The sequence below is a fragment of the Nipponia nippon genome, unplaced genomic scaffold (genome assembly GCF_047370975.1).
Source record: "Nipponia nippon isolate SJK-2023a ecotype South Korea unplaced genomic scaffold, ASM4737097v1 scaffold_88, whole genome shotgun sequence".
Lineage (NCBI taxonomy): Eukaryota > Metazoa > Chordata > Aves > Pelecaniformes > Threskiornithidae > Nipponia > Nipponia nippon.
Genome location: NW_028262411.1, coordinates 131,129 through 143,149, shown reverse-complemented (window position 1 = coordinate 143,149; position 12,021 = coordinate 131,129). Strand labels below are relative to the sequence as shown.

The 12,021-nt window shown below is 51.4% G+C and overlaps 1 pseudogene; it reads left to right on the top strand.

Moving 5' to 3' along the window:
- Positions 1–10,391: 10,391 nt before the first annotated feature.
- LOC148050371 (olfactory receptor 14C36-like) lies at positions 10,392–11,788 on the top strand (annotated as a pseudogene).
- The last annotated feature ends 233 nt before the right edge of the window (positions 11,789–12,021 follow it).

Here is a 12,021-nt window from a genome sequence, read left to right as displayed (position 1 = left end):
TGCTCTGCCTGGTGCACAAGAAGCTGGGAGGGGGCACAGCCAGGGGGGCTGACCCAGACTGGCCACAGGGCTATTCCACACCGTATGACGTCATGCTCAGTATATAACTGGGGCAAGTTGGCCGGGGGGGAAGGGATTGCTGCTCGGGAACAGGCTGGGCATCAGTCAGGGGGTGGTGAGCAATTGTGTCGTGTATCACTTGCTTTGTACATTATTATTGTATTATATTATTATTATTATTACTACTACTACTATAATTCTATTTTACTTTACTTCAGTTATTAAACTGTTCTTATCTCAACCAGGAGTTGTCTGACTTTCACCCTTCCAATTCTCTCCCCCACCCCACTCGGGGGGAGTGAGTGAGCGGCTGTGTGGTTCATAGTTGCTGGCTGGGGTTAAACCACAACTATGCCTGGGAGAAGAAACACTCATCTCCCCTGTTACACCCCTGACCCTGCTCTGCCCAGTGCACTGTGTATTGACTCTCAGCACTCTTTCACATCTTTCCACACGCCCTGCTTGAACTGACCACTTCTCAAGGCATCTTTTCAGCAGGCTGCCTGGGCGTACGCATTTCCCAGTGTCCATCCAGCTTTCCTCCTCCCATTGCTCTCTACCCATTCCCACACCTCTCAGCTCCCCAGGAGCTGCCCTGAGCTTCAGGCAGTTTGAAGCTTGCCTTGTCTTTCAGCAGGCTGCCTGATGGTCCCTTGAGCCATGTCCTCACTTGTGTTTCTACCTGTTTTCCCATGTATCTCACTGAAAGTGTTCTGCTAAGGTTACCGACAGTGGGAAGTGGACTTCAGTGGAGGAAACTTGGACTACATCTATTATTTTTTACTGAGCTATTCTTTTCTTTTTCTTTTTCTTTTTTCTTTTTCTTTTTTAAATTGAGAGGTAAGAAACATTCTTCTGTGACTGTGTACAGCTGATTCTCCAAAGAAAGCAGGCGAGAATGTGTGCAAATGAGCTGAATCGTTGATATACAGTCTTTAGTGGAAAGAGCTTAGGGTTGAGAAACCCTGATGCAAGTCCCAAGTGGCCACTGAGAGAAATGACTGGTGGGGGAGGGGGCAGGGGGACCAAGGATGACGATGGGACACAGGACAAAGATGGGCTGTACAGTGTCTGACAGAAATGATCTTAACTTTCCTACATCTGCAGGCTTCATCAGGAGATGCTCTGGGTCAATCTGAATTGGAGAAGGCTGGTCTCACTTGTTCTGTAAACAGAAAAATAACGAAAACAGGAAAAAAGAAGAAAAACTGATTTATTGTTCCTTCTTATTTAAATCTTCTCTCCTTGGCTACTCTCCTGAAAGTTTTCAAAGTAGCCACAGAAGGCTTGAAGAATTCGGGAAAATGATGCACAGAGACATGGCTTGTTAGGGTGTTTTGCATGTTAATGAGCTCTCTGGTGCCAAGTTCCTGAACTGCAAAGACTGATAGAATGAACAAGCCTCTAAAGAAGTGCAAGGCACAAGCAAACACCAAGTTTCTGAGGGCGTTGCGGGCTCTACTGAGGGCCAACACTGACAAGGCCATGAAGGCAATGAGCAGTCAACGTGTCGGTCCCTGGGGGCTCATCAAGCAAAAACTGGGAGCCACTGGTTGCAGGTGGCAAAGGCCGTGTGTTGGTGGCTCTGATGCCATGTAAGCCCTTGGTGTTTGTTTATTATCAGAGTGGCCAAGCCCTGCCCCCCAGGACCTGATAAAGGAGGTCCTTCATGCCTTGCTCAGGACTCTGCCTAGGGTCAGTGTGAGTGGGGGGGTTGTGTCCGGGTCAGGAGGCAGGAGGCAGGTTGGTGTTAGATTGGTGTTAGATTCTGTTCCTCTAATGACAAAGGTGTGGTTTTCTGGGGATGTGCCAACGCATGTGAGTTCCACAAAAAACAGCTGGCTTCATAGGCCTGCTAATGGCCCTCAATCACCTAAGCTGTCCCTGTCCCAGACTTGCTTGCCTCCTCAATCCCAGCACTGTACTGCACAACCTCCTTATTCTCCTAGCCTCAAATCAAACACTGAATGATTCCGCATTAGCATGACTTCCCCTTGCTCTTTCAGCTCTTCTTCTGGCCCATAACACACTTTCTTCTACGCACACACCACTCTCTCCCTCCAGTCCCATTTCTCTCACAAAGGCTTCCCACCTTCCCTGCAGTAATGGGACCTCACTCCAGGAGCTTCATGCATTCTCCAGGTTCATGGATGTTTCCTGAATTCCAGGCAAGTTTGGGTAGTGAAGGAGAGGAAGACAGAAAAGTCGGCTCTTGGGGCATGATGAGCAGTGTTCATCCACCCCCAGCAACGAGCACTCCCCATCTGCCAGGTTGAGGCATGCTCCCATGATGCAAAGTCCTCATATAAGCCCTGCTTTGTGCAGGGACCTTCAGTCACACTTCCGGGGCACATCCACTCCTCTTCCACCCGCAGACATCAATGGCTTTCCATTTCTGGGCTCAGACATGGTTGGAAGGATTTGCTAAAGCCCTGAACCATCACCTTGCTTCTCACTGACATCCCTCCACCCTCCCTCCCATCCCTACACACTGCCAGTCACTGCCTAATTGCCAACTGGAAAGTTAAGAAGCTCTCAAGGCTTTCCATCTCGTTCTCTGGGGATGGCCATGTTTCTCCAGTCACCATTCATGGATCCTTCAGACATCCGTTGAGGAAGCACACCAAGATGTGTGAGAGGAGGGCCTCCCTGAGGCCTCCCTGTACTCTCTGAGGTCTAAATGCTTGTGCAAGGCCTCGGGAGGAGTGTATCTGGTGCCCACATTTGTATTGCAGATGGCTGGTCTGCAACGGACCAGGAATGGAACAGAACTGGTGTCAGGACTGCCGTGGGAGGGGACACTTGGTGTCCTGGGTGGGGCTGGAGTGGAGTTAACTTTCTCCATTAATTAATTTTAGTTAATTAATTTTAGTTAATTTTCTCCATAGCAGCCCCTACGGTGCTATGTTTTGGGGTTGTGACCAAACCAGTGTTGATAAAACACTGATGTTTTAGCTGTTGCTGAACAGCAGCTGCACAGTGCAAAGGCTTTTGCTGTTTCTCCTGCTGCCCAACCAACGAGCAGGCTGAGTGTGGGCAAGAAGCTGGGAGGGGAATCAGCCGGGACAGCTGACCCCAACTGACCAAAGGGATATCTCATACAACATCATGCTCAGCAATAAAAGCTGGGGGAGGAAGGAGGAAGACATTTGGGACTATGGCATTCCTCTTCCCAAGTAATCCTTACTCATGATGGAGCCCTGCTTGGCTGGAAAGGACTAAACACCTGCCTGCCAATGGGAAGCAGCGAACGTATTCCTGATTTTGCTTTGGTTTTACCTATTCAGGTGTCCTCTTCTTGACCCATGAGTTCCTCACTTTGCCATTCTGATTCTCTCCCCACCCCTCAGGAGAGGAGAGTGAGCGAGCGCCTGGGTGGGGTCTTAGCAGCCATGTTATGGACTTATTTCTCTTTAAATTAAAAGCAGTAACAGTACCTTGCTCTAAAATTTCTTCTTCTTCTTGATTATATATTTAATTTCTTTAAATTTATTCCTCTCATTCCTTCTTAATTGACAAGACAGTTGTAACATAAGAGTATTTAGATTTTGGCATGAAGTTTTTAGAACTGTGCTTTTCCTCTCCTTGCTAACCCTTTCTTACCATTTCACAGTACCATCTCTCAGACAATGTTGCCCCTAATTCATTTCTGCTATCTACCTTTCATTCTTATTTCAAGTGTGTGTGTGTGTCTGTGCGAGGAGTTCATTGTTTTACAAAAAATTGTCACGGGACAGGTCCTAAACTGGTGAAAAGCACAAGGCGGGCCACATTTTTATGTGATGGACACTGACACAACACCATTACCTCCATTTTGCATCTCTGAAGACCTAACCCTTCCACAGAGTGCCTGGAAGGTCTGACGTCCCTCCATCTGCCCTGTACATCAGCATTGAAGGTGAAATTACTCCAGTCACAGGTGCTGTTTGGATTCTCCTCAGAGGCTAAACCACCACATGGGTCAGGAGATATTCCAGGATTTCTCAAGGGGCATCATATTCCTCTGGACCAAAAAGTGGAATCTCAGGGGTCAGGGCATACCAATACTTGTGTTCAGGGATCTGCTCAAATGACCCCTCTCCATTTCTGTAATGGTGCTTGAGTTTGCTCAAGGAGTCCTTGAGTCACTCCCCATCCACTGCTGGTTGTCGTCCTCCACAGGAGAACACCAGGGGCATCCCCTCAACACAGGGGACATCCCCTTAACACAGGGAGCATCCCCCAGACTCATCCTCTCTGCCTCTCTCTACAGTAGAGCCTGTTTTTTTCCATTGCAGAACCCTATGTGAGCAAGCTGTCCCACCACATCTCATTTCATCCCAAACCGTCACAGCTGTGTGACAAGCCACGGGGGTCCAGCTCCTCCTGCCTGTGACCCACCTCCTCCTGGCTGTGCACGGTTTGGCCGCAGCAGCTCAGCTGTGGCACCAGGGTGGAGCGCAGACTTCTCCCAGGGAAACCTGAGCAGTGATCCTGACCAGAAGACCACGGTACAGCCAGCGGTGCTGCGCTGCACGTACAGCCTGGCCTTCACGCTTGTGCTGTGCTGCACAGATCCCTTGGCCGCAGGACAACCTCAGCAGCTCATTGTCCCAAGGGGCCTGCAGGCAGCTCCCACTCAGTACCAGCCCTTACGCCTCCTGCGTGGCCTTGCCTGTACCTAACAGTGCAGCAAGGAGTTCTCATGAGAACATCCTTGCTCTTTGACTGTAGAGATGAGGAAAAGAGGTGGTTTCATGTAAGAAAATCTACGAGGAGCTTGGATGACCAAACCAGGAGACTGTCTTCTATGGGCGGGGTCTGCATGGCATGCTGTGTGGGGGTCAGAGGCCTCTTCAATGCTACACCACTTGGGGTTCCCACCATCTAAAGGCACCTAAGATGATCTGCATGATTCTCTCATAGAATCATAGAATCGTTGGGGTTGGAAAAGACCCTTAAGGTCATTGAATCCAACCATTAACCTATGACTGCCAAGTCAACCACTAAACCATGTCCTCAAGCACCACGTCTACCCATCATTTAAGTACCTCCAGGGATGGAGACTGAACCACTTCCCTGGGCAGCCTGTTCCAGTGCCTGACTACTCTTTCAGTGAAGAAGTTTTTCCTAATATCCAACCTAAACTTCCCCTGCCACAGCTTGAGGCCATTTTTTCTCATCCTATCACTTGTTACCTGGGAGAAGAGACTGACCCCCACCTCGCTACAACCTCCTTTCAGGTAGTTGTAGAGAGCAATAAGGCCTCCTCTCAGTCTCCTCTTCTCCAAACTAAACAACCCTAGCTCCCTCAGCCGCTCCTCATAAGACTTGTGCTCCAGACCCTTCACCAGCTTTGTTGCCTTTCTTTGGACACACTCCAGCAGCTCGATGTCCTTCTTGTAGTGAGGGGCCCAAAGCTGAGCACGGTACTCGAGGTGCGGCCTCACCAGTGCTGAATACAGGGGCACTGTACACTCTCCTTACAGCGTTAATGCTAATGAACAGCATTTTACAAGATCCCTCACAGCGTCCGAGTGCCTTTCTTACTGGAATTAGAATGGAATTTCACCAGTGCCTCCTGGTGAAAAACACTCTCTCAGCACCCTTGGGTGCAGCCCCTCCGGTCCCATAGACTGGTAAGGGTGTAGTTTGCTCAAGGAACCCCTGCCTTGATCCTCATCCACTGCTGGTTGCTCTTCTCCAGAGTTCTGCCTCAGAGCACAAAGGTCTGGGAGACCTTGCTGGTGGCAACTGAGGCAAAGAGGACGTAGAGTATCTCAGTCTACCTACACCTACTCTTACTACCTTTAGCAGTGTTCCCACAGTATTTCTGATTCTTCTGTAGCTGTTCCTGAAGTAGAAACATCTCATCTGGGTGCCCTTGCATGCCCTTTTCAGTTTCAGTTGCGTTTTGTTAGGACCCATTGCTGTGCTTGGGGGATACTTTCTTTGAAGACAAGATGTCTCCAGGCACATGGTGAAAATGGTTCGTCTGTTCCTTGGCTGTATCATCAAGGGAGTGAGTAAAGACCCCAGTGTGACGTGCTTTGTGTTCCGGCAATGCCTGCAGCCCTTGGGAAGAGAAGGGACCTTGCCTCTCTGATGGCATCTGATGACTGATGCCTCTGACTGATGGCACACAGGCACCAAATCGCACTGCTTGCAATGCCTTCTGGGGTGTCTGTCACACACCCACCCTGAATGGGAATTGCTTTCCTGTTAGTAAATAGAACCATCATAGAATACAAGAATGGTTTGAGTTGGAAATCACTTAAAGATGATCTGGTTCAAACCCCACTGCCATGGGCAGGGACCCCTTCCACTAGACCATGTTGCTCAAAGCCCCATCCAAGCTGGCCTTAAACACTTCCAGGGAGGGGGCATCCACAGCTTCCCTGGGCAACCTCTTCCAGTGCCTCACCACCCTCATAGAGAAGAATTTCTTCCTCGTATCTAATCTAAACCTACACTCTTTCAGTTTAAAGCCATTACCCCTTGTCCTATCACTACATACCCTTATAAAAAGTCCCTCTCCAGCTTTCTTCCAGGCCCCCTTCAGGTACTGGAAAGTCTCCGTGCGGCCTTCTCTTCTCCAAGCTGAACAACCCCAACTCTCTCAGCCTGTCTTCATAGGAGAGCTGCTCCAGCCCTCTGATCACCTTCATGGCCCTCCTCTGGACTCACTCCAACAGGTCCATGTCCGTCTTCTATTGGGAACTCCAGACCTGAACGCCGCACTCCGGGTGGGGTCTCATGAGAGTGAAGTAGAGGGGCAGAATCACCTCCCTCGACCTGCTGGTCATGCTTCTTTTGATGCAGCCCAGGATACGGCTGTCCTTCTGGGCTGCAAGCGCACATTGCCAGGTCATGTTGAGTTTCTGATTAACCAACACCCGCAAGTCCTTCTCCTCAGGGCTGCTCTCAATCCATTCTCTGCACAGCCTGTATTTGTGCTTGGGATTGCCCCGACCCACGTACAGGACCTTGCACTTGGCCTTGTTGAACTTCATGACGTTCGCATGGGCCCAACTCTCCAGCCTGTCAAGGTCCCTCTGGATGGCATCCCTTCCCACCACCGTGTCGACTGGACCCCACAGCTTGCTGTCTTCGGAAAACTTGCTGAGGGTGCACCCAATCCCACTGTCCAAGTCACCAACAAAGGTGTTAAACAGCCCAGTCCCAAGACTGACCCCTGAGGAATGCCACTCGTCACTGGTCCTGGGCTGTCTCTGCAAGCCTTGGCATCTCATGGAGCTCTGTGGGCCTGGATATAAAAATTAAATTGAGTAGACACCCGGATCTCTGTAAGGCAATGTGGGGATGAACATGAGGCAACTGCCAGTAGAGTGAGTGGAGACCTAGTAAATACAGCCGATGGAGAAGAGAAAGAGAGAGCCTGAGCTCTCCCTGTGGCACATGGCTCCAGTGGCTCAGATGAATAACTCTCAAGGCTGTCCTGAACATAATGAGTGGGGGCAGGTTCAGGTGCCCTCATTGGAGCATCAGCTGTCATTTCAGTTGGCCAAAGAAAATGCCCAGCAGCCTCTAAGAGGATTCCCCCAGATGTTGGCCTGTCTCTACGAATGGCTCCATTAGAGCTTGCAGTTACCTCCACAGGTCTTTGACCACTCCTGACACCTTCAATATCACCAGGCTTTGTGTCTGAACAGCCCAGTCCTGCCCTCCATCCCCATTAACAGGCATGGGAACTGTGACAAGGAGCTCACATGCGGGTGCCTATTCTGTGGCCACCTGCACACCTGATGCAAGAGGAATCTCACCTCCTGTTGGTTTGTGTTTTGCATGGGAGGGAGCTAAGTCCCCTTCTAGCCCAAGGACTGCAAACCCACAAATGAGAAGTGTCTATTGACTCATCTGCATCCCTTCCCTCAGCAGGGGTAACGCAGATCCCTCCTTGTCACTGTCTGCTTGTCCTGTCTCATGATGGGACAAGGAAAGGTGATTCTCATGCCCAAATGTTTTCCTGATAGGAGAAATGACAGTGCTGGGAATAATTGTGTCTCCCCAGCTGAGGGATGGAAAAGAAGTGTTTTCTTCAGCCTGTTTCCCAGCAGGTTCCCCTGGAGCCCCAGGGACACCTGGAGGGAGCCCAGAGGGGCAGAGAAAGTGGTGCCTTGGGCTGGGCCTCTGCTGCTGAGCTGGGCTGGGCTCCTGGCATGGAGGGAGCTGCTGGCAAGCAGGCAGCACTGCAGAGAGACAGCTCTGCCCAGGAGCAGCTCCTCTGCAAAGGGCAGCAGGGCTGAGGGCACTGCCTGCAGGCACAGAGGGGAGAGTAGCAAGGCAGAGAGAGGTTGAAGGCAGTCTGTGGTGCGAGGACACTGAGAGCCCATTGTGGGAAAATCTAAAAAGCCCTTGATACGGTAAGCCCCTGGAAGCAGGGCAGTGAAGCTGCAGTTGCGGGAGGGATCTCCAAAAGCTGCTACATCCCATAGCCTGTGGGATCTTTAAGGATGAATCTTATGGCTTCTCAAATGTAGAGTAGGAAGACATGTTCCAGAGCAGGTTTTCCATGCTGCACTATCAGAGGGACAGGGCATGATGGCTGCCTTCCTCTGCGGATGACTGCAAGGCTGTTAAGCCGGGTGCACAGCCAGGGATGCCCAGGGCTGTCCTTCAGAGCAGGGTCCCTGTGCCCCAGCGGTCTGTGTGCCAGGGTCAGTGCTCAGCCTGCCCGGGGAGCTCCCAGCGGCGCTGTGGGGAGAATCTGTGGGTGGAAGAAGGGACCCCTGGTAGGGCAGGGTAGTTCTGCTGTCGAGAGGGTGCTGCATGGGTCAGGGCTGCTCACAGCTCCAGTTCCCCCCCAGAATATTTCCTCAGGGAGGTTTCAAGGAGAAGGTCCTGGCAGGGATTGCCATAAAGATAATGAAGATTTCCTCAATTTGTTTTCAATTTCCTACATGGAGTGAGGAGGATAGTGGAAAAGGGATAAATGGAAAAGGACCTGTCAACTTTAAAAAAGTCACAGAGACTCCTGACTGAGTGATCAGTAACTCCTGATAGCAGCCTCCTAAATTACCCTCAGCCACTGCTCTGCCTATGGACAGCACCAGCACCACCTCTGCTGGGCCCATCAGGGTTCTTCTGACCTGCCCTTTTCCACCTGCAAACAGGAACATGCGCCCAGCCGGTGCCCTGCAAACAGGCAGGTTTCTGGAGGGCCAAGTCGAGTGCACAGAGGTTGGGATGGGGTCTGTGATTGCTGAACAGGGAAAAGCCATGGGACAGGGAAACACCTCCCATGGTGAGAATCACCAGGCAGCAGGGAGATGATGAGGGAATGAGAGGAAAGTAAACCCAGAAATGTTGTGGGAGGGAGAATTCAGAAATCTCCATATGATCCCCTCCAATGCAGATGCCTTCCTCTGAGCAAGCCCCCTTGCCTCCTCTCCCACCCACCAAAGCCTCTGCCCTCAGGGCTGGGGGCTCCAAGGCGTGAACCACCTCCTCTGCAGCCAGAGCTGCAGCAGAGCCGTGGTGCAGTTCTGCAGCCACGGGCCCAGTTCCCTCTGCAGAGCACAGGGGCTGAGAGCAGCTGCCCGGCAATGGTGGTGTCTGGGAGGTGGCGTGCACAGCTGGGGAAGGGGAGAGCTGTCTGAGTTCCCCAATGCCTCTGCCCTGGCCTCTCTCAGCCACACCCTCACTGTGTTTTGCCTTGTTTCTCCACTGGTCTGTGTTATTGCTGTTGTTATCTTCTTGCTGCCAGACTCTCCGGGAATGGGAATTTTTAGCTGCAGAGTCACACACTGATTCTGTGGGTCTTTTCATGCAGATGTGTCCATGGGAACAAGTGTTCCAGCTTTCATCTCACCTGTGGGGCTGTGGGCGATGAGGTCTATGGGGCTGGAGAATAATCTGGTTTTCCCTTAATCAGATGGTATCGTTAGGACACTTGGCTGTGTCCTTGAGAAGCTCTGCTTGAGAAGCTTTGTCCTTTCAAGCTGAGATGTCCGCTGAGAATGCAAACCTGTCCCCTAGCACCCTTTTGTTATCTGAAAGCCCCATGCAGAAGTGTAGAGATGCTACAATGGAGGAAATGCTGTTGGGGTGGTGAAATGAGCCCTGTGTGTCCTGGGCTAGAAGTGGGGTGCTGAGACCCTGAGAAAGGGTGAGACATTTAGCTGTCTGTGGGGGATATTTCTGTTCTCAGCAAAGTCTGGTTGTTTTTCAGGGTAGCAAAACAGTGGGATCACCCTCCCTCTCATGGAGAACAAGCCCACGGCAACTGAGAACAAGACAGAGAGACAGACCAGCTCCCCTCCTTCTACACTAAGCCCCAGGCAATCCTTTTGATATCAGGACTCGCTCTGTTCTCCCTGAGTGCAGAAGAAATGCTGAAGTTTTCTGAAATCCAAGAAAACTGCCCAGGTGAGATGGGGGTGGAGCATTAAAATCCCCAAACCTCCCAAAGTGCCTTCTGTTATCCCCTTTCCTTAGCACTGGGAGTGCAGATGCTGACAGGCCCTTCTGCACTAGGAGCAGTTTCATCTGAGAAAGTCGAACACCAGGACTGGCCCCTGCCCCACCGTTCCCATGAACCCACTGCTGCAGAGCAGGGCTGAGTCCTCAGCAGCCAGCGGGCAGAGGCCCTGCTCCTCACAGCACACTCAGACAGAGCTGCAGCCACAGAGCTGAAGGAAGGTCTCCTGGAAAAGGAGTAAGTGGGGGGGTGGGGGATGGGGCAGAGTGTGTCAGAGTGAGGGTCTAAAAGAAAGCTTTGATTTTGCTCAGAGACATTTCCTCATCATTAACCCTTCCTGTAGGAACAGGACCCCATGCCCAGAGGCAGCAACCATCCAACACAAGCTCCATCACCAAGTTCTTCCTTCTGCAATTCACAGACACAAAAGAGCTGCAGGTCTTGCACTTCTGGCTCTTCCTGGGCATCTACCTGGCTGCCCTCCTGGGCAACAGCCTCATCATCACTGCCATAGCCTGCGACCACTGCCTCCACACCCCCATGTACTTCTTCCTCCTAAACCTCTCCCTCATCGACCTGGGTTCCATCTCCACCACTGTCCCCAAAGCCGTGGCCAATTTCCTCTGGAACACCAGGGACATCTCCTACACAGGATGTGCTGTCCAGCTTTTTCTCTTTGCCTTCTTGGTAGTAGCAGAGTACTGTCTTCTCACCATCATGGCCTATGACCGCTATGTTGCCATCTGCAAACCCCTGCACTATGGGACCCTCCTGGGCAGCAGAGCTTGTGTCCACATGGCAGCAGCTGCCTGGGGCAGTGCTTTTTTCAATTCTCTCCTGCACACAGCCAATACATTTTCACTACCTCTCTGCCAAGGCAATGCTGTGGACCAGTTCTTCTGTGAAATTCCCCACATCCTCAAGCTCTCCTGCTCACACTCCTACCTCAGGGAGGCTGGTCTTCTTGTTGTTAGCGTCTTTGTGGGCTTTGTGTGCTTTGTTTTCATTGTGCTGTCCTATGTGCAGATCTTCAGGGCCGTGCTGAGGATCCCCTCACAGCTGGGACGCCACAAAGCCTTTTCCACATGCCTCCCTCACCTGGCCGTGGTCTCCCTCTTTATCAGCACTGCCATGTTTGCTTACCTGAAGCCCCCCTCCATCTAATCTCCATCCCTGAATCTGGTGGTGGCAGTTCTGTACTCGGTGGTGCCTCCAGCAGTGAACCCCCTCATCTACAGCATGAGGAACCAGGAGCTCAAGGAGGCACTGAAGAAGGTCATTCAATCCGTAGCCTTTCAGCAGCAATAAGCTGCCCATGTCTCTTCACCAGTCATTTCCAATGCATCTGGGGAATCTCCTGTGCTTTGGGCATTTTATCTGTGATAATTCTCTTTCTCCAGGAATGTCTGCATGCAGTCCACTTCTCCAGAGGCATGAACCCAGTCTGTCTGACCTAAAGGTCTTTGCACATGTGCCTGGGTCAATGGTACAGTGGCCTCCCATGTCACATATCTGTAATAAAAGCGGGTTTCGTCAGTGCC